The 27,469-nt window shown below is 35.1% G+C and overlaps 1 long non-coding RNA gene across 1 annotated transcript in view; it reads left to right on the top strand.

Annotated features, from left to right (window-relative positions):
• The first annotated feature begins 14,915 nt into the window (after positions 1-14,915).
• LOC141370043 (uncharacterized) overlaps positions 14,916-27,469 on the top strand; it is a 49,454-nt gene continuing 36,900 nt past the window's right edge. Inside the window, exon 1 of the long non-coding RNA XR_012373735.1 lies at positions 14,916-14,999. This is a non-coding gene — a long non-coding RNA (uncharacterized lncRNA). The remainder of the gene's footprint in view (positions 15,000-27,469) is intronic.

Consider the following 27,469-nt stretch of genomic DNA (forward strand, 5'->3'; position numbering starts at 1 on the left):
AAAATTATTCATAAAACAGCTAAGGAATACAACTAAACTCTGGGCAATAAGAGTGAGAAGCTTTCAGAGAGATGCTAGTAGTTTTGCTCCAGAATACCCAGATTTAGAATTGGAGTCTTACCTGGAAAACCAAAGCTTTATTATTTTTTTAATATTTTTTAGAAGAGGGGGCAGGGCAGGGGGAGAGAGAGAATGTCACACAGGCTCCACACCCAGCGCAGAGCGCCATGGGGCTGACCCCAGGACCCCGAGATCATGACCTGAGCCAAAATCAAGAGTCGGCCACTTAGCTGACTGAGCCACCCATGTGCCCCCAAACTGAAGGGGAGTAAGTCGGAGGGGGAGACGAACCATGAGAGACGATGGACTCTGAAAAACAAACTGAGGGTTCTAGAGGGGAGGGGGGCGGAGGGGATGGGTTAGCCTGGTGATGGGTATTAAAGAGGGCACGTTCTGCGTGGAGCACTGGGTGTTATGCACAAACAATGAATCATGGAACACTACATCAAGAACTAATGATGCAATGTATGGTGATTAACATAACAATAAAAAATTTTAAAAAAGCATTTAAGATGTTTAAAAGAGGGACTACACCATCCCTGGAACAAAGGCAGGTGAGGGGAAATCTGGAAACGTAACCAAAGTAAAAATGATGTTATTTGAGAAATTTCTCCATGTTAGGTTGGGAGTGATGTTGAGTAAAGATGACTATTAAGAATGGCAAGCATGAGAATTTTGCTCAATGGTTCCTTCTGGGCAACTTTATAGCTGAGGATGAAGCCCAGCTTCTTTTGGCTCTGTGGTCCCTCTGCCCCATTTCACGGTGAGCAAATTCAGCTGTGCCAGAGAAAAGCTGGCTTGAGCCCAGCAAAGGCATATGTGGGTTGCCAGTAGGCAGAGCTGCATGGTTTATGCATCATTTGGTGTAGATTTGAATCTTACCTACCTCATCAGTAGCAAAAACTGTTTCTACGACAGCAGGAGAGGCCAGAAAGTTAGAAAGAGGACTGCATTCTTGCAAACTGTCCCCTGATTAGCTGAAATCACTAATCAGCTCGCAGACGCTTTACCAGTCTGCTCACTCTGAGGCAATGAGCAGGCTTGGGTCCAGTTTGCACAAAGAGGCACAAGTGCAGAGGACTTGAGTGATCCTCCAAGGGTCTGTTATCTAGGCTCTTTGTCAGGACTAAGCCTGAATCCAGCACGACATCATCTCCGGGGTCTTAAAAATGAATCTTGACGGTGCTCATGGACTTCATACTCATCTTTATCAAACTGTTTTATCTGAAGAGATCATTTTGATTCAGCCCTCAACCGCTCCTGCACCATTTGGCTGTTCTGCATCAACTATACAGGAATCCCTCATTAACTTCGGGGGCTACATTCTTGAAAAGTACTGAGGTTGGCAAAACTACATTTGGCAAGACCAAGAATCAGAAAACAATTAAAATGGTATTAAGGCCATATACCTAATAATACTGAGTGAAATTTCTAGAAGGCATCTGATTTCGGAAAACCAGAATAATTAGCGTTAGAAATGGTCTCCAGTTGGTAACCATTTATTTGTTTAGAAAATATTGTTTCATCATCATGACTGGCTGAGACAGAGTCTCTTGCAAATTTTATGCAACACAAACTGTACCAGCTCAAAAAAAAAATTTTTTTTTTAACCGTTCCTCACTGGATTGAAATTCAATGTCCTTTGCACTCATGTCCTTGTTTTTGTTTTTGCTACCTTTGTGAAATTCTAAAGTATCCTTTTCTTAAGTACCAGCTGGTTTAAGTGCACATATTACTGATAGTCCTTCTCCTCGATTTGGGGGCATAGAGCATAAATAATCTCCTTCTACACCACTCTATAGACCCTAACACATGGTCTGCTGCGGGGGTGGAGGGAGAGAAATGAACTGATTTGAATTGCACATAAGGAATAAGACCGTGTTTAAAATATTTAGTGTATGAATACAAAACTGTGCTGATCTCAAATTCAAAGCTGATGAAAGATTACAAATTTACCTTCCCTCCTCACCTCTAGGGTTTTGAGATAGAAACTAAAGCTATCTTCTAATTTGGCTGTTCGCAAGATAAACTGTGGACTGTGAAAATGAAATGCTGAGATCTGAAAGGAATGACACAAAGTCTTCTCAGGAAATAAGGAAAATATTCACATTATGGATTCCATATCAATCTGTTTTGGAATTTTTTCACAAAATATTAAAAAGTGCATTTCCACTATGGTTTTCTCAATACGAACTACTGTTTTGAGCCTACATTGCTTTTTTGAAGACTAATTTTTTAAATGGTTTAGATTTTTTTAAATGCCTGCCCTAAAGATATTATTTCCAGCAAAAGAAAGAATAAAATAGCCTTTTGAATATATGTGTGTGTGTGTGTGTGTGTGTGTATTAATATGCTCATATTCCATGGGTATTAAAAAATCGTATACTCCCGGTAATATTCTTAGGAAGCCATAATGTAATACAGAATTTATGCTAAAGCTTAGAGCAGTGGGAAATGACAAGTAGAGACTATATAATCCAGAAGCACATACAAATAAACATAAATAGAAAAAAAAATGAAATGACATTAACCAAAATAAGTTATTTACTTTTTTATCATATGGATCATTTAAAATCTTAAATGATAAATAGCCATCAGGATATACTGTTGTGTGAAGGATCCATATGTAGTCAGAAAGATAAAAACCTTTCTAAACTACATCACCATGAGCTACTAAGTGTAGATTCCTATCTGGTACTCAAAATAATATTTAAAAATTTGTCTCAGACATACATTTATTTATAGTGTGGTTTCTGATATACCAAGTTATTAGATATCAGTTTTCAATTTGCCAAACATAAGGTGTTATCTCTATTGGAAGGCCATGGCTTACATTAATGTTCTAGCCCTCTCCACCTACACTAAATGTTGATCCCCAGACAAGCTTCAGTGATTCATCATTCCTGGCATCCACTTCCTTGAGACATCTGATTGGATTGAAATGATGTAAAGAGAAAGAGAAAATATACAAACCAGGGAAATTCACACACACACAAAAATACCACTGAGCTTCTCTTAAACTCGTTGTTACTAAGTGAAAATAATGAAACATATTTTTCTTCAGCCACACACAAAAATAAATAACCTCGGAAAATTGTTAAAGCTGGCAAACGAGGTACAAATAACAAATGGTTAAGGTGCTTGATTTTACAAATCAGCATCACAATACAGGGCAATGTCATGGCTAGCATGTTTTGAGAATCTATGCCTGGGTGTTCCATGACACAATACATCATTCAATAAAGAACAGCAGGTTTGGGGTTCCTTTCTTTGTTTTATTTCCACCAAGAAAGCACTGGCAATGGCACCAAGAAGTAAAGGAACAAAGAAATCACAGGCTGGTGTGAATGGCTTTGTCCAATGCAATGAATATGTGCAAGGTATTTCTGAGTGGCCCTGCAATGTGACCTGGCCCACTCATTACTCAAGTGACCTCTTAAAACTTTTCCTTTTTTATATGAACTTTTGGCTATCTGGTTTACCTGCATTTAACTATCTCATGAGGCACAGGTAACTCTAACCTCTTCCCAGATTTCTCTAATTCTTTTCCAGGAATAAAGGCTGCAGAGATTCTCATCTGATTGCTATGGCCATTAGTTTTACTATCCAGCTTGTGAAATATAAAAACTCCCTAAGGACCAAAAGAAGCTTTAAATGTTAACAAAATCTTCCGTGTCTTACATAGGGAGGGATAGTACAGAGTACCTACACGAATGCTCTATTTTTACTACCACTATTCCTCTTTGCTTGGAAATGCTTTTGTTTAGAGTGATGTTAAATATCATCTAACCAGACAGTGACAGGAGCATTGATCTGCTTAACCTTGCAATGAACTGAACATGGTTCATCCATTCCCACAGCCAAAACCTGGGCCAAATGGGTGAATGGCTCTGACAGGGAAAAGTGGGAGCTTCCCTGATTAATAGCTAAGATGCAGAGTATTTGAAAAAGAAATTAGAAGAATGCATTATCTGGAGACATTTCCTGCCACCAAATCACCCCCACTTAGGCCGATGACTGAGAAATCCCAGAAGGCGTTCTCCTCTGAATGTGGCCTACGTCAATGGCACATTTCTGAATTGTCAGGCTGAAAGCCCATCAATAGTCATAAAGAGAAGGATGTGTCCTCATTGGGGGTGTGTTGATGGATCTGATCCAGAACATGAGAGGTGATTCCCGGGTTAGTTGGATGTTGGACGTATTTGGGTCTGGTGACCGTGCTTCTGATTCTAAATCAAAACCATTCTCCCTGCTTCATTCAGTACATTACATAATATGAGTAGGGTTGTCTATATGCATAATTATCACTGCTCATGAGAAACAGGCCCAAAAGAATTCTCTGACCTTGTGCTGATAAATTGTGCTGAAGGAACAAGGGGCTCAGAACTGCCAGTCTCAGTTACAGATGCTGAAAAATTAAGTTGGACTGAAGGGAAATCAAGCTTCTGCATGGCACATTTCTCAGAAGGCTGATACTCTAATCTATTGAAGTCTGTTCCTCAGGACCCCAGTTCAAGCCCTACCTCTGCTCATCAGTCAGCACATCATTCTCAGCACTAAGCAACATGCTTGTAATTTCCAACCTGACTGGAATTAGCTCCTGAGAGGAGCAGGGAAGGGGGAGGAGAGGGGGAAGGAAGTTAGAAAGAAATGGTTCAAAAAAGTACTCTTTCTAAATCAGAAACATCTGCTGGAGTCATAAATGGTTTTAAGTAGAAATCGGCGACAAGAGGGTTTTCACAGGAGAAATAGAAAGAAATGAAGCCACCCCTCACTGAAAGTTCCCAGGTAACTGAAATAAATGATATCACTATATATTAGAGCAAACTTTTGAACCTGCTTGGTAGTTGACACTTTGGCATTTTGAATTTGGCTCTTATTACAAAGGACCATGTGATACTAAGGAGCTCTGTGTGCCTTTTGGAACGCCCGAAATGCCGGGGTGTGCCTTGGCTACTTGACACATATTTGTTGTCATCCATTAATCTCACTGAAGACGCTTCTTACTAAAATTCCTCAGGGAGCTTTTTTTTAGAAGAAGCAAGGAACAAGAGGGATGTTCCTTTCCCTCCGTTCTGATAAAGTTCACACTCTGACTTGTAGGATCTTCCTAAAGATACAAAATATGCAGAATGCAAAAAGGAGCATCAGCTTCTCTCTCTGGTATCTATGTGTGTGTCGATGGGTAGCTTAGACAGATCCTAACATGGACATTCTAGAAGGAAATCATAAGTTGTCCAGCCCCACCTATCTTTTGTGTAAAGTCCTCCCAAAACTGCCTTAAGAAACCAAATTTGTTTTTAAAAAAAAAGGCAATGTGAGTTCTAAACCAGTGTTGCCACCAGCACAGAAATTCTTTAATCATTCTTTTAATAAATTGAGTCTCATCACACACACAAAGCACTCTCTTCCTGTCATGTTTTGCATAAAATTCGGAGATTAGAAGAGTTCAGCTAACACCAAGCCAACTGTGTTCTAGATGTTCACCTAAGGAGAGGCTGCCCAAAGAAATGACCAGGTACCTCAAAAGCAACTAGTAATTTAGGGATAACAAAATTGACATGAGTTTGTCACAATTTGCATTACTGTCACAAATGTAGAATTACCAGGGAATGGAGAATAAGAAGAACAGAAACATAAACTAACTTCCTTTTAATCCAACCCTGGAAGTCTGAATAAGGTAAGTATTGCTTTGCTATAAAATAGCTGGAGGAAGGAGGTGGGAGAACAGTGAAAAGAATTTCTTTAAAAGCAAACATCAAATTGCAACCACATCAATCATTCCCTGATTTAAAAAAAAATAAATGAGTGCTTTTCTCCACAGTTGGAAATTTCATTACTTCTGTATGTTCTCCTCTTTGTTTATAAGTTAACTAAGAACTCCTGGAAGTTTTGCTTTCTTTTGGGAAGAGAGGTCAGATTTTTGATGGCCCCAAATGTACCCCAGGGATTCTGCCCCAAGACTAAAGTTTAACTTATTTTTCCTTCTCTTCTTGGCTTTTTCTTGTGGGGAAACAATAAATATATCTTTCAAATATACCATTATAAAACAGGCTCCCTGCCATGCTATAGTATCCAAAGAGTCACTCACATTATGGGGTCCTAATGAAATACAGATCTTTCAAACTCATCTAAAATGTCATTTTGCACATGGCTATTTTATTGCATAAAATGCAGTAGCCAAGTGAGCAAATGAGTTATTATACTGAATTAAAAGACATAAAGAAGGATGAGACTCTTTGTTATACTTTGCAAAAAAATTCTAAACTGATAATTGCCTGTTTCCCTTGAATATACAGGGTTTTAGAAGCCAAAGAGAAGGTCCAGAGAGGAGCAAGAACAAAAATGATTAATGAAAATGGTACTAGGTTTCTATAAAAGAACACATGACAATTCTGGAATTAATTATCTCTGAAAACAATACAGTAAGGAAAGCATAACTTGGAAATAACCTTATAGCAAAAGTTCTTCCTACAGAGCCGAGAATGGAGGCAGAGAATGAAAATAAATGGGATCATAAATGATATGGAGGAACACCAGCCAAATGTCTTTCCAGTGATACCAAAACACATTTGGTAAATTTTACAGGCTCTTAAAATCTTATTTTAAGATACAGGTGGACTATCAAGAGACCTAAAAGCAATTTCTTTACATCAGATGACCTGCTGGTACTGTATTTTTCTAAGATTATTTATGGTTGATGTTGACCTTGAAAGCACTATTCTAGTACACCATTAGACACCCAATTCAGAAATGCATTCAGATAAAGCAAATAGACCATTTTGGGGTAACATAAAAGATGTACATGTCCTAAACCAAATTCTGCTCTCAAGGAAACTCTGTGTAAATAAATGTGGTTTAATTGTGTCTTACCATATTTGTGTGATTTGATTATAGAGCTAACGAAATAAAAACAAAAAACAAAGCAAACAAAAACCCATGACTTTCTCACTAAGGGATTTCTTGTTCACTTTTTCATTTCTGGGAGTTCCATACAAGATAACAGTGTAATGGAGGGGAAAGGCAAATAACTTTTTTTTTTAAAGATTTTATTTATTTATCTGAGAGAGAGAGAGAATGAGAGATAGAAAGCACGAGAGGGAAAGAGGGTCAGAGGGAGAAGCAGGCCCCTCGCCGAGCAGGGAGCCCGATGCTGGACTCGATCCCGGGACTCCAGGATCATGACCTGAGCCGAAGGGAGTCGCTTAACCAACTGAGCCACCCAGGCGCCCCAAGGCAAATAACTTTTATTCTCCTGAATAATCTCACCCTGAATTCTTGTCCTCAGTTTTATTCTCTAGAACTTTGCTTGTCATTTTCTTCCTGGAGTTGTTCTCCTTCTTTCCTCTAGGCTCTGCCCAGCATGGTGTTCTGCTTCATCATAGCTATTGCATGTGATAAAACGTTATTATAAGTTTGCACAGCAGAGAGTAGTAAGCAATTAAAAAAAATTTTTTTTGCCAATCCTCCCAGTGGGATTTCTTACCAGCCAACTTCCATCTTTTTTTTTTTTTTAATTTTATTTATTTATTTGACAGAGAGAGACACAGCGAAACAGGGAACACAAGCAGGGGGAGTGGGAGAGGGAGAAGCAGGCTTCCCGCCGAGCAGGGAGCCCGATGCGGGGCTCGATGCGGGGCTCAATCCCAAGACCCTGGGATCATGATCTGAGCCAAAGGCAAATGCTTAATGACTGAGCCACCCAGGTGCCCCAGCCAACTTCCATCTTAAGCCCACTGCTATCTTGTGTTGCTAAAGCCCTTTCTTAGGTCACCTTTCATGATCCGTAACCTCCAATCTCTTGGCAGCTCTGTAATTTGTGTAATAGGTCAGATATTTTGGAAATACCTCTCAAACTTAGTTGCCCTTATATCTAGGCTCTCCTTTCCCTCTTTTCCATACCATCCAAGAACACTACTTAGCAACAAGACTGAAGCTCAGAAAGAGGAAACTAGCAAGAGAAGGCTCAGCTATAAAGAGAAAATATTTAAAAACAAACTTCCCAAAAAACAAATAATCCAGTTAAGAAATAGGCAGAAGACACAAATAGATGTTTTTCCAAAGAAGATATCCAGATGGCTGACAGACACATGAAAAGATGCTCAACATCACTCATCATCAGGGAAATACAAATCAAAATCACAATGAGATACCACTCCACATCAGCCAGAATGGCTAAAATTAACAACTACCCTGCAATCCAGCAATTGCACTACTAAATATTTCCCCAAAGGATACAAGAATAGATTTGAAGGGATACATGCACCCCAATGTTTATAACAGCATTATCAACAATAGCTAAATTATAGAAAGAGCCCAAATGTCTATCAACTAATGAATGTATATAGAAGAGGTGATATATATATACAATGGGATATTACTTGGCCATCAAAAAGAATGAAATCTTGCCATTTGCAATGACATGGATGGAGCTAGAGTATATTATACTAAGCAAAATAAGTCAGTCACAGAAAGAAAAATACCATATGATTTCACTCATATGTGGAATTTAAGAAACAAAATAGATGATCATATGGGGGGGGGAGAAAGAGGGAAACAAACCATAAGAGACTCTTAAAAATAGAGAACAAACTGAGGGTTGATAGAGGGAGGTGGGTGGGGGATGGGCCAGATGGGTGATGAGTATTAAGGTGGGCACTTGTTATGATGAGCACTGGGTGTTTTATTTAAATGATGAACCACTGAATTCTACTCCTGAAACCAATATGGCACTGTATGCTAACCAACTAGAATTTAAATAAAAATTAGAAAAAAAAAACTTGCCTCATTCAGCCTTGAAGGAATGTGGGAAGTAGAAGAGGGAGGAAACATGAGAAGTTGGGGAAGAGAAAAGTGAATTTCCTTGTCCAAATTTAACCTGGAAAAAAGCATCGTATATTAGATCATTGAGAAGACCATCCAGTCTGAGGGTCTTTTGGAAAAAGTTGGTTCACAGGTCCCCTTACCCCAAACATACCAATGGAGTGGCCATAGAAAAGTTCATTTGGCTGTACTGCATAGTAATTAGTCAGAGGGATTGCCACTTTAGCTTTCCAGAACCATTGTTGTTTTCTATTTATACTGTAGTTGGGACCTAGAAGTCCCTAGAACACAAAACTCAGAAAGCAGCTGAGTTGAGAGCCAGCAAGATTCTCAGTGAAGCTCATCACTGGAGTTGGCTACAGCAAACTGAGGCCAGGCAGATACTCAGAACTGCATGAGGCTGCAGTGAGGGAGACATCAACCAGCATCACTGGGCATGGACCAAGGGACCTGCAGACCTGTGGACCACCACCTTAGTCAAGACAGCTCACTGGGCAAGCAGTTGCCAGACACAAAGGGACATTTTCACAGAAACCAGAGGAGCTGGAAGACATCATGGGTTCAAGGACCACTTTCCCTTGAGAATATGTTAGGCTACCTCATATACTCAGATCCCACCTTGGGAAAGAAGAAGGAAGAGAAGTGAAAGATTGGGCATTTATCCAAACGAGGTTGAAATTACCAGACTGGACTAATTTTAGCTCCTGCCCCATATCATCCATTCCCCAATTTACCTAGCCAAGCAGAGGACAGGCAAAGCAGATAGATCAGCCAGTAAGAAAATAAAGAACCTGTATTTCTCATCATATATGCTAGTATAAATACATTTTTGTATGTTTACTATTTATGATATGTAGAATTTTGCCCTCCCTACTTCCTCTTATTAACAATTTTCCCTTAAGAGTTTTCTTAAAATTATGAAAAACCTTTGAAGTAAATGCCATCCCTTCCCCTTCCAATAATGCTGAAGCGAGGCAGATATTTATTATTTTTCTTTCTTCTCCTACCCTGCTCTCTCTCTCTCCTTCCTTCCCTCCTTCCTTCCTTTTATCTTTTCTCTGTCTCCTCTCTCTCTGCCTTTTTTTTAAAAAAGTTATTTGTTTTCTTTCTATATGAGATAGTCTTATCATTAAGGTGGCATTTCTGTATTTTCCATTATGGAATCAGCTTCACAAAGAAGATCTGGGGCAAAGGTAGCAAATATCTTGAATTCCTTGCTCACCATGACGCATACTTCCCTATTCATTATTTAGTAGGTAAATACATTTTCTGTCTTTTTGGAAGGTGTTTCATTTGTTGTTACTTTTAATACACAATAGACATTTCAATGGCAGAAACCAAAATAGTAATTAAGAAAGCCCTTGAATTCTTTTGTCTGTTTGTTTTACCAAAGCTGATCTATAAGATTTCTCTATTCCATAACATTATTATACAACTTACTGATTCCTATGAGGGTAAAAGGGTATATTGACCAATTCCTAAGAACTCTCAGATTTTACAGAACCAATGAAAAAGTCTAAATCCCACAAATTCATTTTCCTATATGTATAGTTTTAAGATATCATAATAGGATAATCAAATTTAAATATCATCAGAGTAAACCTGGCGGACTCTGCCTTCTTTCTCTACATTATTGCTCCTACACCTTTGGACTATAAAGACCTCAATGTTCCCTTTTTCTTCTGTTTCATTAGGAAAGAGCTCACCTGCTCTTGCTGCCTCTGGCACAATAAAACTTTTGTTTCCAAAATATTGGCAACTCAGCTAGACAAAGCTGGCATTGTGTTCTTTAAGTATCAATGCTTTTTGAAGGAAATTAGCTTCTGGTTTTGTGGGGGTTTTTTTTCACAACTACCTTGTATTTATATCACACATTTCCCGAATGACATAAAGTGATTTACAGGTACTAACTGATTCATGCTCAGGAAGGAGTTGATGGAAGACACAGTAGTTTAGTCCCAGTGTTAGAAATAAAGGTACAGAGAGATCATCAGTTTCATGAAGACAGAAAAGTAAGGGAAATAAAACCCGCCAATTGCATCACAATTTGGCCTCATTCACTCACTCATTAAGGAGAGGCACAATATAGAGAACACGTCAAGAGCCAAAAGGCGTCTGTGTTACTACATCTCGATTTCCTATCTTTAAAATTTATAGTGCTTGATTATTGTTTGTAAGCCCCTCAAACTCAAAACTGATTCTTGTGTTTATTCAGGTGAGCACACACACACATTTGCTTAATTTAATTAAGATGAAATTCTACCCTCAATTTTTGTTTTAAAAGCAAAAGCCAATTGGTCATCTTAAGAGTGGGCAAAAAGACATTATTTCATTAATTTCCAGAGAGAAATATGGAAAGAAGGCAAATATCTAGATCTTCATACAGGCTCAGTTTCTTTCATCTATCTTTCTGCTCCATTGTTGCTCCCCCAAACAGACAAACACTGGCAATATTGATTTCCTGCTAAAGTATTGATGTAATGTTTTAGCCAAATATTTCACAATTTTGGTAATGATATTTTTCCGTAGTGGAAGTTCTGAGCACTGATTATTCTTAATTTGCCCTCTTGTATGGCCATTCTTTATCAAGGAAAAATGTGAAATTTGAGAATTTCAACGGCATAATTTGTTTTCCTTTTTACAGCTTCTGCTCTTTTGTTTGGTTTCTGTGTGTGTCTGTGAGTATGTATGGTTACACAACCTGTACTGTTTCCTCATTCCTTCCAGCCTTTCTAAGTTGGTTCTACAATGAGTGAACTTACGCCTACAACTGACGTGCACAACATAATGCTCTGTTCTACTAATCAACTCTGACCACTTCCCTTTCCACCCTGCACCATAGCACTACCATTAAGAGATGAAAGAAACAATTAATGATAGAAAACAACAAAAGATTTTTCTTCTTATCACAGGACTGAGAAACCTGCTGATAATTATCCTTCCTGGGGCCATATTGAAAATTGGGAAAACATGTTGTGTTTGTTACAGATGTTAAATTTTTCCAAAGGCACAGAATTCAGGGGCGCCTGGGTGGCTTAGTTGGTTAAGCGACTGTCTTCAGCTCAGGTCATAATCCTGGAGTCCCAGATGGAATCCCGCATCTGGCTCCCTGCTCAGCAGGGAGCCTGCTTCTCCCTTTGACCCTCCCCCCTCTCATGTGCGCTCTCTCACATTCTCTCTCTCTCTCAAATAAATAAAATCTTAAAAAAAAAAAAAACAAAGGCACAGAATTCATTCAATTCTGTACTTCTTTTACCCTTACACAAAATGTTTTTTTAGCACGAACTGTTTTGTACATGCCCAAGAATATTTGAGATGCAATTTACAATCAAGGGGAAAACTAATCAGAGTGATAGGTCACATGGAGTTGCTTTCAGCCACAATATGATAACTGGGACCACAAAGAGTGGACAAATTTTTTTTAATTGTTTTGGTTTTGGATTTTAATCTTTTCCCTCCCAGCAGCCTTAGATTACACCAAATGAGATCACAATCTTTATCAACTTGTGATTTAGGAAGAATACTGAGACAATCTAAATATAGTAAAAAACAAATGACTGTCACTGATATCCAGGATAAAATATTTCAAACTTGTTTTTTTAGAGGATGGGGTTATTTTACATATCCCAAATTAACCTCAACAGGAAAACTGCCTCATTTTGGGCAAATCAGGAAAACAGAATGAAATGTATGAATAGCAAAAATACGTAGTCATTCAAGACAATGGACTTTTTTTTTTTTGAGGACTTTTTTTGTTTAACATCTACTTACTTAAATCGATTAATGGGAAACAGAGGTAGAACAAAGCCTAAATTTGGGGGTTTCTCTTTTCCAGGAAGATATATTCTTCCTGTTAGTAACATCAATGTAGACAGAATAAACAGCAGTGAGAAAATAACTCTTTTTAAAAGGATCATATGCATTATAATTTAATACCAAAAGATGATTTGTCAAATAGAAATCCATCAGTAATTTTTCTTTCCAGAATGATATAACTTTGAAAAAATCAAGAGTATTAAATACAGGAAGTAACCAAACTCACAATGGATTCATCCTTATTACTGATGATGAAAATCATTCACAAAATATATCCTGATGTTCTTTGAATATTCATTCATTAACCAAATTGGCAAGTCATCATTTAAACACAAGGGTCATCCATGAATATCAGGCATATGGCTCTGTAAGTTATCCAGCTATGGATCTATATTTTATCTAAAGGGTAGGACACTGGTTGAGATCTTTATATAGTGGTAATTTAGGAGGCAAAGTTTAAATCATCATGATAACTTCTAGTCACTTAATTCTAAATGACTCAGACGGAATTTTTCATGTGTTAGGCTAAAAACAAAAGGCACTTCTGATATTTGGTAATTTCAAACTTCTGAAATTTGTGAAATACAGTTCTTACAGCAATGATTCATCCTCTAACAAATAATATAAATGGGGTTGTCTATTATTTTAAGAGTCAACACATTCCTACTGACATGTATTTCTTCTTAAATAGCCTAAAGTTCTGTTCCATTATGTTAAACAACCATTATCCTCTAGATCTGAACTAGAAAAACCAAGGTACACATCTTTGAAAGTCTTGTCATGAGTCATTTGGCAATTACCTGAGAATAATTATCCTTGGAATCCTGACTCACAAATAACTTAGCCATTCAACCCACCTTCTTTGTGCAAAAGCTTCATGTGAAATGGGAACCAAGGAAATAAAATAAACGTCTGTCTCCAATATTCAGAACATCTGCATGAGTAAAAATTATTCAAAAAGATACCATGAATTTTTAAAATAAAATGCAGCATGTAAAAATTAAGCACCTGGTCTTTTCCTTTATATTTCATTAAAAAATTCTAAATAGACTATCACCAGCTGTACATTTTACTGCACTTTATATTATGGCAGGCAGTCAAAACAATAGTCTCATCTGAGTTCCACATAAAAATTTATTTCAAAAAAAAGAGGAAAAGACAAAAACAGAGTATGCCTTTTGTCAGATGCAACAAAGTTAAGGATGCCACACAAACCAATAAAAGACGATAAAAATGATTTCAAAACAGACTTGATTCAAAATAGAAAGTTTGAGATAAAGGAAAAGTGATATTGTTTGATTTCTTGTTAATTCAAACTTCCTAAAAGAAATACAAAAATTTGGTTAATAAGAAATTTCATTTCGCTTTCGAGAAAGGATATACTTAATTTATAAAATTATTAAATTTATTAAAAAACTGAGGAAATGGATGAAGTGAAGTCATCTTATTGGTTATTTTTTTGTCATAAAACCTAATGATTCATAAACCAACCAAAAAGAATTTACATGTTGTAAGTGTGGAAGAAACACTTTCTAAACTTTGTAGTTGGTTAGCATATACTATAGGGTCAATACCCATCAAGTTTCCATATTTTTAAGAGAAACTAGGAATAATTGGGGAAAACATTCCTAAGATTAAGCAAGAATCATCAAGTCTCAAATAGGCAGATAATTTTAGGTTGCAATTAGCAATTTTAATTGTTTTACATAAATTGTTTAGTCAGAGGATTTGAGAAGTTTGCCTCCTCTGCGTGATTGTTTTGATGACTTCTCTTTCTTTAAAGATAAAGGGGAAATGGGTGCCTGGGGGGCTCAGTTGGTTGAGTGGCTGCCTTCGGCTCAGGTCATGATCCCGAGTCCCAGGATCGAGCACCGCATCAGACTCCCTGCTCCGCGGAGAGTCTGCTTCTCCCTCTGACCCTCCCCCTCTCATGTGCGCCCTCTCTCTCTCATTCTCTCTCTCTCAAATAAATAAAATCTTTAAAAAAAAAAGATAAAGGGGAAAGTCTCAGATAACTTCAGCTTAAATCCAACTTTACCAACCATGCCTCAAAAAAATTCATTTATTCACCAAATATGTACTTGGCATCAAGTGCCAAGTATTGTTCTAGGTGATGAGGATAAAAAGTAAGCAAAACAAGCATGGCCCACACCCCCTTGGCTTCATCTGTAAAATGAGAAAAAGCATTGAGATAGCATCTCAATAAAGGTAGGTCCCTTGCCCATTCCCTCCCCATCTGACGATAACGGAAAAATTGCAAGGCGTGCCAGAATGAACACCAGATAGATAAGATCCTTTAGGTAAGTGACAACATGTGTCTACTGTTTGGTTTTTGGGGAAAATGTTTATTGCCTCTAACAACAAGATTGTCTGTAGTCCTACTCATATGATAAGATATGAAAATAAGATATTTTATTTTTCTCTTTTGAAACAAGAATGTCTTTAAGTTTTTAAGATAAATGTATTATGTTCTTGGGTGATAAAGTTAATTTATTGTGATGATTTTAACCATTTTTAACCACAAAAAGATACATAAAAATTTTAATCAAAAGCCCTCTTACATGATTTCAATTCATATACTCATCTGAAAAAAAATCTGACTCTTTTCTTGCTAAACAACTTAATTATTAGTTAAAGGCTTTGAGACTTAGGCAAATTAGAAGCTGGAGGGAACCTGTATATTTTGTAGAAATGCTATAAAACACTAAACATTACTAAGGTATGTTACAAAGTTCAAGCATACTGTATATGTTAATTTTGAGTTATATCTATGCTGCAGTTCTTGAAAACAAATTGAATGTTCTATATTTTATTTTTAATCCAAAACCCAGGGAGGAGAGAGATGAGAAATAAGAACATAGATTTACCTTTTTGATAACTAGCTACAGTTGTTCTCATGTTTGTAAAAATGAATAAAATCATGATGTCAATATTATGGAACCAGAAAGTTTAAAAGAGCATAACTCTATATTCTATTTTATTGCTCATAAAATCCTAAGAAAACAGAATATGATCAACAGAACTATTGCTAAGAAAATTATAATAATAATTGGCAGTATTTTCATTTCTTCTACTTACTAAGAAAAAAGTAGAAACTACCTCACCTTAGTTTATGGCTGCATAAAGGTTGATAAAATTGTGTGGGTTTTGTTTTGAATTTTATTCAAATTAGAATTTTCTCATATGTTCAATCTTGTGAAATTTCCTAACATTTGATTTTCGCATGAGTGATTAATCATTTGTTTTCCTTTTTTATTGTTCTTGCTGTGATTTTTGCTAATCTTTACTATAATCTTCCTGGGGAAAAAATATTTCTTAATATTTAGGCCTCTAAGAATAAAGAGATTCAATTAAAAAAAAAGAATCTTAATGTCCTTATTTAACTTATCCTATAGCTTCTCAATACCCCCTAAAAAAGGGTAAAAACATTTTCATGGAAAAAAACTATTTCAGTGACCTTTTGTCCCTCCCTAAGAGGAAGAAGTCTGACAGGTAGATATATGGAGAGTTTGTTATTGTAAATTCCAGATCTTGTGATTATCTCTGACTCAACTTCTGGGGTTTTATCTGGAATTCCTGTGAAGGGTCAACAAGTGTATTACTGCCTGTCTTCACCTTCTTATGACCTTAATTTTAAAACTACACCTTATAGGATTCAGAAAGTAGATTACAGTGCTGCGTTTCAGCAGACAAATTTTGGAATGGGAAGCATCTAAAAATATATAATTAGTTCAAACAAATAAAAATATATAACTTTTTGATATATTTATCTATACCCACTTTTGGAATTTAAAGAAAAAGATCTAGTAAATTTCTGACTTCAATAATTTTTTGGAGCCAAATGTTCTGTTGAACTATTTCTTCCTGAGGGATGTTTCTTTATAGTATTGCTATAATTAAATGATTTTCAGTATAGATAGATATAAATGTAGATATATTTATAAATATATCTTAATGGATAAGACTATAGTAAAGATTCATATTCTAGTTTTAGAAAATAGACAAATGCAGCTGAAACAACACATTTTGACAATAAAACTTGTCCACATGTATTAGGAAAATGAAAAGAGCAATTTCTGAGTAAATTTTAAATATAAACTTAAGTTCAATGGTCCCAAGCTTCCAATTATTGTTCCAAAGACCTTGAGTACTGGTTACAAATGACAAAACTATTACTATCATGGGATGGTGGAAATTGGATGGCTAAAGAGAACACTTGTAAAATGGATTACAAATGGTGGGAACAAATGTATGAGAAAAAAGGAAATTAAAGATGAATATTTTGAAAACGTCCTGGAATGGAGGTACCGCAGAGCAATGCTTAGAGAACGTGGCTTTAGCCTCGTGTTCCAGACCACCTGCTGGATATGTGATCTTAGGGAGGTCATCTAACCTCTCTAAACCCATTTCTATTTGTGAAAAGAATAGAAAATTGTGCCTATCTCATTTATATGTCTGACATGGGAATAAAAAGTTACCTGTTTGGCACAATGCCTGCCATAAAAAACTTTTGTTGTGAATATTCACTTTGAATTTAACAAATAAAATAATTGAATGATAAACAAAATCTTCCAAATATTATAGATGATCCAAAGTCTTACTATAGTCTAAGATATAAGGTCCAAATTAATCACAAATGCAATTGTGGGATAAAATTAAATTCTTATTATTAGAAAAGGAAAAGAGTTTCAATAAAGAACCAAGCTATGAATTTGGTTTATTGTCTAAAACAGAATAATACATGGAAATCATGAGCTATGGGTGCAACCGTCTTTTGTGTCATACTTTATCCATTTGACATTGTTGAAGACTTAGAGCAAATTGAAAGTTGAGAACATTTGAAAATTAAAGGCACAAAAAATGCCTGCAAGAATAATGATTAGGTGAGACGAAGAAATCTAGCACATTTCTATTTTCACCAGCGATTTTTCCGTTTCTTTTAATTTGAGAAAAGATTCTGCTGTCTTAAACACATTTTTTTCTAAACAAATAGAATTCCCACAATCATTTAGATAAGACTTGGAAATGAAAATCTATGAGACCATTTCCACTTATCATATATAAAATGTGAAAGGGAGCTCTTCTTTTTTATCAAGTTTTGGTAGCACATATTATGAAGCTACATCGAAATATCCCATCATGATTGTAATTCTTCTTCCACACCTATCTTTCCAGTCATTTTGGTCCAAATGATTGCTAATGCCTTTGTAATTTTGAAAAAAGGACAGTTGATATAGTCAAACTGAATATGTTTTTAGAAATAATCATAATTCATGGCAACATGTATTATAACAGTGAACTTGTCATTTCATTGCTCCTGCCCAGTCTGAAATTAAATATTCTTGACCTATTTTTGTGATGTCTCTTATATCGCTGTCCTAAACTGCTTAGCTAAACATAATTTTATGTTTATTCCATCTTTCAAATATCTATAGCCAAATCTTTTGTAGGTATCTTAATGAAGTAACCTCATGATCTGTCTGTACATTTACTAGACAAAAGAACAGGTAGCCAAAAATATTTTTTGATATCTCTGATTCATTGTATACTGCTGATAATTAAGTATATTGTCCTGTCAACAGAAAATAGAATTTCGATGATCACTTAATTAAGGCTTATTTTCTATGACTAGGACCCAACTAAGCCTAATGTCTTTATTTTGCCCTTTCAGTTCCTATTTGATTGGTTAGCTCATTTAATGTACCCCAGTGTTTCAGTAAGACATTGTATATAAACCTCAAAATATCAAATAAATCATGCTTTATACATTTCTTTCATTTTAACCAAATATTATTATTAATTATTCATAAATAGGAGTACGTGTAACACACATAGCTAGTTTCAAGAGTAGTAATAAAATGAGTACCAATGTTCCCACTAACCAGTTTATATAGTTGGGACCTTACAGGCATCTCTAAAGCTTCCTATTTTGTCATCCTTGCTTGTAATTCCTACCCCCCTACCAGAGATAACCAATACATTTTGTATTATTCATTCTCTTTTCTTTTATGGGTTTTTCCCCATATATCTATATACTAATACAACCTGTTCCTTTTGGCCTGAATTTGAATTTAACATAAAATCATGCTGAAGAAACTCATCCGTGATACGATTTAACACTCAACGTTACGTTCTGAGACATGCTCATGTCGATAATTAAGCATCATTCAATCTTAATATCATTACATTGTTTGCATATATCAAAATTTATTTACGCACCACTAATGAGCATGCTGAGAGTTATATTCTTTTCTCAGTCTCCTATTGCAATATCAGAGTGACTCTAGGAGATCTATTACTAGGTCACAGGGATGTGCATTTTTTTCTACATTACATGGAAAAGGCAAATTATTTTCTAAAATATACTAACTTAAAATTTCCACAGCAGTGTGTTGGAGTTTGCATTGTTCCTCATGTCTGAAAATATATGGTCTTAGCAGACTTTTAAATTTATGTCTGGTAGGTATATCATTGGGCCTTTACCTTTTATTTTCATGATAACTAATGAACTTAAGCGTCTTTTCAATTTTATTAAAATTTGTTTCCCTATTAAAAAATAACTGTTCATAACTTTTTCCACACATTTTTCCTGGATTTTTGGGTTATTTATTTTTTTCTTTGTTTCATGAGAATATATGTACAATAATACTAACCCCATTTTTTACTTGTTTTCTCACCTTTTTCTTTTCAAGAGCTTCAAAACAGAAGTTCTTAATTTTAATGTAGGCAAAACTATCAACTTTCTTACTTTATGTTTGTGGCTTTTTTTAATATTAAGAAATCATCTTTTACTTCAGGCACATAAAGATGTTCTCTATGATAGATGCTAGAAGTTTGAAGTGCTGGTTTTCAAAGTTAAGTTTTTATCCATCTAGAACTGGCTTTTCTGGATGCTGTGAGCTATGGATCTAATGTCCATTTCTTTAATAAGCCATCCTTTCCCAGTGCCAACTCTGTTCTGTAACAAATCTGAATATATACACTGGTTTATTTCTGGGCTTTCTAATCTCATTCATCAGTCTGGTCATCTATCTCTGCACAAATATCAAACTATCTTACTATAGGTTCATTTTAAGCCTTTTTTTAAAGATTTTATTTATTTGACAGAGAGAGAGAGACACAGTGAGAGAGGGAACACAAGCAGGGGGAGTGGGAGAGGGAGAAGCAGGCTTCCCGCAGAGCAGGGAGCCCAATGCAGGGCTCAGTCCCAGGACCCTGGGACCGTGACCTGAGATGAAGGCAGATGCTTAATGACTGAGCCACACAGGCGCTCCTCATTTTAAGTCTTGATATGACCTAGAGCTTAGGTTTAATAAGCAAGAGACACCGCTCAGAGATAGGCAGAATGTTGTCATCCTTTTTATTTCTAGGGATGCTTATAACTTACTATACCTAATTTATTTCCTCCTCTTTCAATACTGCTCTCTGTACGAATGTGCTTGGTATCTTTTTAACCTTACACTTTGAATCTTTCTTCATCTTTATATTTTAGTTGTGTCTCTTATAAAGAACACATAGCAAGATTTTCTTGCTATTTCCATTCTGATCATCTTTTTTGAGGTATTTGGTCTATTTATATTTGTTGTAATATTCATATAAAATATGTGGAACTCTTTCCATCAACTTTTTTTTTCTGTTATTACATTTCCCTCTACTAGTTCCACAGCTCAGTCTTAAATTTCTATTCTTTTAGCAGTTACCCTACATACCTAATTTATGTCACTTAAAAGATTCTGCTTAATGGTATCATTAACTTGAACAATAATAGCATATAAATTGGAAGGGAGCTAATTAGAATAAAGCAGACCTATGTCCTTACATTATTTGGAGAGATATTAATATCTGAAAAACTGAAATACTTTATACTTAATTTTTTACTTATTGTGAGACCATACAGGTAGCATGACTTGGGGTTTCAAACCGTGGCAGGAAGGAATTGTTAGAGATTCTCATGGGAGACTTTTTGCATTTACCCAAACCTGAAGTATTCCCACAAAACCTTTCTGCAGAGCAAGTTTATTGTTGACATCATTTTTCATTATTTGCTTTTTGTTGTTGTTGCTGTTGTTAATGCACAGAGAACACGTCACTTTTGTATTAGATATGACCTCCCAATTTTTGTAAACCCAACGTTTTGTCTATCTCTGAGCAGTTCATTAGCCTGTTAAACTGAAAACCCTAGCCTTGCATAGGGCTCCCTGCTCAGCAGGAAGTCCGCTTCTCCCTCTCTCTCTCTCTGCCCCTTCCCTCTGCTCATGCATTCTCTCTCTCTCTCTCTCAAATAGATAAATAAAATCTTAAAAAAAAGAAAACCCTAAAGCTCTAGGCCAATGTTTCTCAAACTTTACTTTACTTTACCTAAAGTAAAGGACTAGGCTTTTTTGGTTTTGTTTTTAATTTCCTATCCTTTACAGACCATTAATTTAGTAAGATACACTTAAAATATTGAAGCAATGTCAAATTATATAAAAGTTTCTAAACATATAATCTCTCATAGATGCTGTTCCAAAACACAAGATGTTTTATACAAATGAAATTTTTAAGCTGATTGTGCTTTACATTACCAGAAATGGAAGTTCCATATTTCTTTTTCTATTCCTGAAAAGTTATTTTAGATAGCTATACTGTATTCTGAAGTTAATTTTAGAAATTACTTCTTTCCCAAAAATATTGTACTAATGATATCTGAATTTAATTAAATTCACATCTATGTTATTTTCATAATAAAATAGTGACTCAAAATTGTACTTGTTATAGAGATTAATATTTTCTGTGTCAATGTACATGATAGAGGTGAAGCCTTTATCTTTAAGGCAATTCTTTCTGGTGTTGTAACTATATCAAAGTACTTTTCGTTCACACATAAACATAGAAACATTAACTGTCCCTAAATTGCCTTTAATCTAACTAATAGTATTTTCTTATATACTATTTACTATCAAGATTGTTTCCTACTTAATAATTAAAGGGAAGGGGGGAAGTACGACATAGATAAGCAAGATTCATGATAAAAGAAAACCAGGAAGGATGAACTCTGCAGTCTAAATTATAGACAATCAAAAACTGCTGTATACAAACTATGATCCTAGTATCAAACATGGGACTTCACTATATTGGGTATGTTGTCACAAAACACAAATCCAGACAAGAAATAATTTCCTCTGACATTGTGCTTCATTGAAGAAATAAAGTTATAATATTACGACTGCTATCAAAAGCGCAAAAATTCAATAGAAAAATTAACCTGTGAAACATGTTATCTGACAGCTAATACTGAACCTGTACTATGAAAGATTCAAGATTTTTAAGGTTATTGCTGATAATGGAAGAAAACAAAACAAGCAGAGTCCCTGAATTATAGCTTTTAAATATATGAAGTGAAAATAAATCTCTGATTTGAAAGAATGATTTACTAACCCATTTCCATCCTGTGAGGAATGTATAACCTTCTCAAAAATTATCCAACATTTTTGTGCTTCCGTTATGTATTTGTGTTCTGGTTATTTTTAAATATGCATTCATCATCTAATGTAGCAAGAAAAATGAGAAATACTAAGACCTTATCCAAAGTAATTCACCATGGCTAATATGGGTGATGCTAGTACAAAAAAATTTTTTGCCTAATTTTATGTTTAACCTAATGTTTTTGAAATCGCTTGTAAGAATGACTGAAGAAAATTACCTGCTATGTTATAATTCTGCCACCACCAGTTCATAAATATTATCAATTACAAATTTTTCACTAGACTAGCTAGAGCAATAAATACATTTCTACCAAGATATTTATATGTGCCCATTTTTATTACATTCCTAAGACATTTTAACATAATTTTGATGCATTTTAATAAAGCAGAATGAAAATTCATTACTGCTTAAAAACTCATATTGTATTGAATTATTAAATGAACATATTTTAAATACACAACTATACATATCTATTAAAATAGAATTTACAAGGGAATAATCTTTCATAAACCACCTGTATTTCTGTCCAATAGGAGATGAAAAACAGCATTATAACATTTGCAAAACTATTGATTCTTTGTAGAAATCCTGGGATAATTAATGAAGGTACCTTAGCTTCTTTTGTCCATTTTGATAACTGTAAGATATTCAATTCAAAAAAAGATGTTTGTCTATTTATTCACATAAACTTCTAACAGAATATATTCACTGAGTAGGCTTAGTATAGATATCAAATATTGTCTCATAAAATTTCATTTAACATTGAACATACAACTTCCATGTTTTCTTTCTACATTTATTTAAGAAAGAAGCATTCCTCAGTGATACATTATGTTATGAAGTATATAAGAATTATAGTAATTAAAATTTGTGAAAATTTGAAAGACGATATGTTAAAGTAACAACTTAAAATGTTATATTCAAGAATTACTAGGCATGTAGCTAAGACCTACCCCATTAAGTTATTTTATACTAAAAATTTTGGGTGTCTATTAATCCAGTGTATAATCTATATATATTATCTAATTATTCATTTGTATTCATTATATACAAATAGATTAAAATCATTCAGAATGTTACCTCTGAGGTTGAGCTATACCCAAATTTTAAGAGAAACTTAAAAAAATTGCTAAAGGCACTTAAAAATAGAAAAATCATTAAGTTGACTATCACTTTCAAGTAATTTTGGAATATGTATTTAAATAAAACAGTTATTTATTGGACACTTTCTATATGTTCAACAATTTAAATTTTATGCCAAGACTAGCAGTTGAATGCACATAGAAGTTTTATTTGAAAAAGCCGAAATTGGAAATAACACAAATGTCCATCGGCAGGTACATGAATAGACAAATTATAGTACACCCATACAGTGGAATATCACTCAGCAATACAAGGAATAAATTACTGATACACATAACAGCATAAGTGAATCTCAATTATGTTGAGTGAACTTAGCCAGACAAAAAAGAGTGCGTGCTGTATGATCCTATTTATATAAAATTCTAGTGAGCACAAACTAATTTATGGTGACAGAAGGCAACTCAGTGGTTGCGTAGAGATGGGACAGTAAGAAGGGGTACAAAGGTTGGAACTACAAGGAGGTGGGATGATAGAGATGTTCATTATCTTGACTGTGATGACGATTTCATGGGTATATACGTAAGTCAAAACTTAAATTACACACTCTAAATATGTACAGTTTATTATGCAATTATACCTCAATAAAACTTTTTAGCTGCAAGAATAAATAAATTCTATACTTGTTTTAACATGCCTTACTTTCTCTCTTCTACCGTCCCACCACAATTATGTCTTCTCATTAGGAAAATGTCCTGAGTACTATCACCCAAAAGAGAATTATAGAATTTGGTAAAACAGTGTCTTTTCCAAAAATAAATTCTTTAAATAGCTAACACTAGCGGCGCCTGGGTGGCTCAGTGCTCAGGTCAGGATCCCAGGGTCCTGGGATGGAGCACCGCACTGGGCTCCCAACTCAGCGGGGAGCCTGCTTCTCCCTCTCCCTCTGCCTGCCGCTCCCCCTACTTGGGCTCTCCCTCTATCTCTGTCAAATAAATAAATAAAATCTTTAAAAATAATAATAATAAATAAATAGCTAACACTACATGAATTTTTCTCTATTTATAAAGCGTTGCATTTATTCATTACATTTGTAATAATAGTTCAATTTCCAAAAAAAAACCCACCTGTTTTTAAAAGAAATAATGATAAGTACCTGTTGAAAAGAAAAAATAATTGCACAAGAGGAATTAGGCATATCTTCTTAGATCTTTTGGCTCTGCCAAAAGTAGCAAAAATCTTTCATGTTACTGAAATTTCTTGTTATTTTCTTACTATTTTCCAGTGTCACCACATATTATGGGATCCAAGTGGTGACATCAGAAAAATTAAACTCTGGACATTTGGGCATACTGCATCCAAGCATACACTAGCAATGTAGTGACCTGACCTTTGAAAGAGGACAATTCATGTGCACATTGCTCACGCCTGTCTGCCTTCCATATACTTAACAAGATGATGATTGCTCCCAGCTATGTTGATATACTTCTATCCACTTGACTGGCTGTGGGTAGGATGCAAATGATCTATCTGGTAAGAAGTGATCTTCTTTGTAGATGTCTCCCTTAATCAGACTAAGATATAGGCAATCATAAGCAGGTATGCTACTTTACCTAGTCCTACTGCTACCTGCACTGCTTTGACTTGCTTTATATAAAAGGTCAGTACAAATACTGCTATAAAATGGCCAAGGGAATGAGTCCCTCCAACAAGCTACTTGTGGCAATGGACAGCAGGAAATCCTATCTGACAAATATATTGCATATCTTCATAGATAATCTATAACTATCACTTTGGTTTAATTCCTCCCAGGAAAAGGAATATTATCCACTACATACTAGATTGAAATGAAATTGCCAATGTGCAAACTTTTTTTTAAGATTTATTTATTCATTTTGAGAGAGAACATGCACATGCGAGCAGGGGAGGGGCAGAGGGAAAGAATCTTCAAGCAGACTCCCCATGGAGCCCAACACAGGGCTTTATTCCACCACCCATGAGATCATGATCTGAGCCAAAACGCAGAATTGGACGCTTAACCAATTGAGCCACCCAACACCCCTATGCAAACATTTTTGATCCATAAGAATGCTGATTTCTTATGGTTCAGCCTAATACGTCCTATAACCTAATATAGAACTTAGAGGAAAAACTGTTATCTCCATTTTTGTTTCAGATTTATGTTATTGAAAACAGAAATTTCTCCCTGGTGGCCTACATCTGTGCCTGAATTTCCAGAAACATTTAAAAAATGTCTAATGTAACAGAACTATTATAGCATTTTCTATTAATACTAGTGGTTTTCCAAGGTATGATGCAAGTCCCATTCAGTAAAGAAAGTGGTACACTGATGAACATGAGAGCTATTAGAAAATATGTAGCTAGCATTCCAAACCAGCATGCCTTAATGGGTAATATTATTTAAAACAATTACATTTAGTTAAGTTTTTAAAAAGTGACTCAATGATCACTTCTCAGCCTTTTGGCTGAGACCAAGTGTAAAAAATGACTCAGTGAAAAAAACTAAGTAGATAAAAATGCAGATGGTATTCAATACACACGGGTGACAAAAGTATGAGAAGTATTGGTCTACATGACCACAACTTTCCATGTATTACTATATATTGCTTATATTCCCAAGTTTCCCTAGGGAAGACAAAAGAGCTTATATTTGGATGTACTATATAATGTTGTCAATTTTTGTTAATGAAAACCAGACAAATATTAGCAATTTCATATGATTCAATCTTAATGTGTCTCTGTGACCACACAGCATTCAGTTTCTAAAAGGTATTAAGTAAAAGTTCAATTTTAATTGAATGAATGAATTCAGTACAAAGACTTTGGGTTTTTATATGTCTCGGTATACATATAAAATATATCTACCAACAAGTCTAGGAAAACTTGCCTATAAACAAATGGCAACTGAAACGTCAGGATAGAAGTCAACATGCTTAACTCATGTATGAATATTAAAGATACATAGATTCTTTTTTACACAACACTCTTCCCTGATAGCAACACAAAAATAAAGGATTATCCCTCTTAGGAAATCACTCCTTTGCTGACCTACATCCAAATTGCATCAAGGATAAATTTATTTTTCTCTTTCCTCCAAAGAAATGGAGTCTAATGACTTAACAAAGAGAAAAAAAAAAACTCAGCCTAAAATGTCATTCCTTCTAGAACAACATAATTAGGAGCAAACTATGAAAATCCAACAAACACCAGAAGAGGACTAAATCAAGCATATTTCCACATACCCCCCCCAAAAAAAATTTTACTCACTTTAGGCATGAAGCACAAAACAATGTAATCATGTAAAAAAAATTACTTTAACTTTAAAAATTAGCTTTGTGAACTTCATCAGCACTCAGATATCCCAACCTTTCTTAGCAGATCTCTCATCAGTTCCTTGCAAAAATAATAAAATGAGTATGCATTAGTAATCTCCTCAACAAGCCATTAGAAATCTATAACTCTTTGGACATTATTTGTTCTATGGTGACCAGGGTTAGGGATGAAGGGCAGAGGGAATGTTGAATGATAGCTAAAGTCAGTAATAGATCAAAGCTTTTAACACACATTTCACTATCATATGGTTTCTGTACTCAGTCTATCATACCCATCTAGTGTAAAATCTCTAGCTATGAAACCAGGCACATGAAAAACATGAAAAGACACCCTTATTTAGAATTTTATATAGGCTAACCATGTAGAAACATATTGTATTAACAAACATAAATGTTCTTATGATTTCTGTATACATAAATGATGGTATAGTTTAGAAAACATGAGAAATTTCAGTTTAATTACAAGGGAGGAATCCTTGCATTTTTATGCCTTTGAGAACATTCCATTTCAAATCCTGAATTTATTAGCCAGGACTAGTGCAATAAGTTCAAAAAGCTCAAAATAATTAAAGTTACCAGATAAAACACAAGATTCCTAGTTAAATTTGAATTTCAGGTAAATGACAAATAATTTTTTTAGTATAAATAGGTCCAGAATATTGCATGGAGGCACATATACTAAAATATTATTCATAGTTTATCTGAATTCTAAATGTAACTGGGCATCCAGTTATTTCCTATATCTGGCAACCCTAAAAATAATGCATGTAGAAAAGGAAAACAGAAGTCTTTTTCCTGAACAATCCAAAAAACAAAGAGCCTTCCTCGGTGAGTGGAGGTGGTCAAGAGTTAGAAGTTTAGATTGCTCCCAA

The sequence above is a fragment of the Callorhinus ursinus genome, unplaced genomic scaffold (assembly GCF_003265705.2).
Source record: "Callorhinus ursinus isolate GAN/ISIS: 27379988/994484 unplaced genomic scaffold, GSC_fseal_2.0 scaffold25, whole genome shotgun sequence".
Lineage (NCBI taxonomy): Eukaryota > Metazoa > Chordata > Mammalia > Carnivora > Otariidae > Callorhinus > Callorhinus ursinus.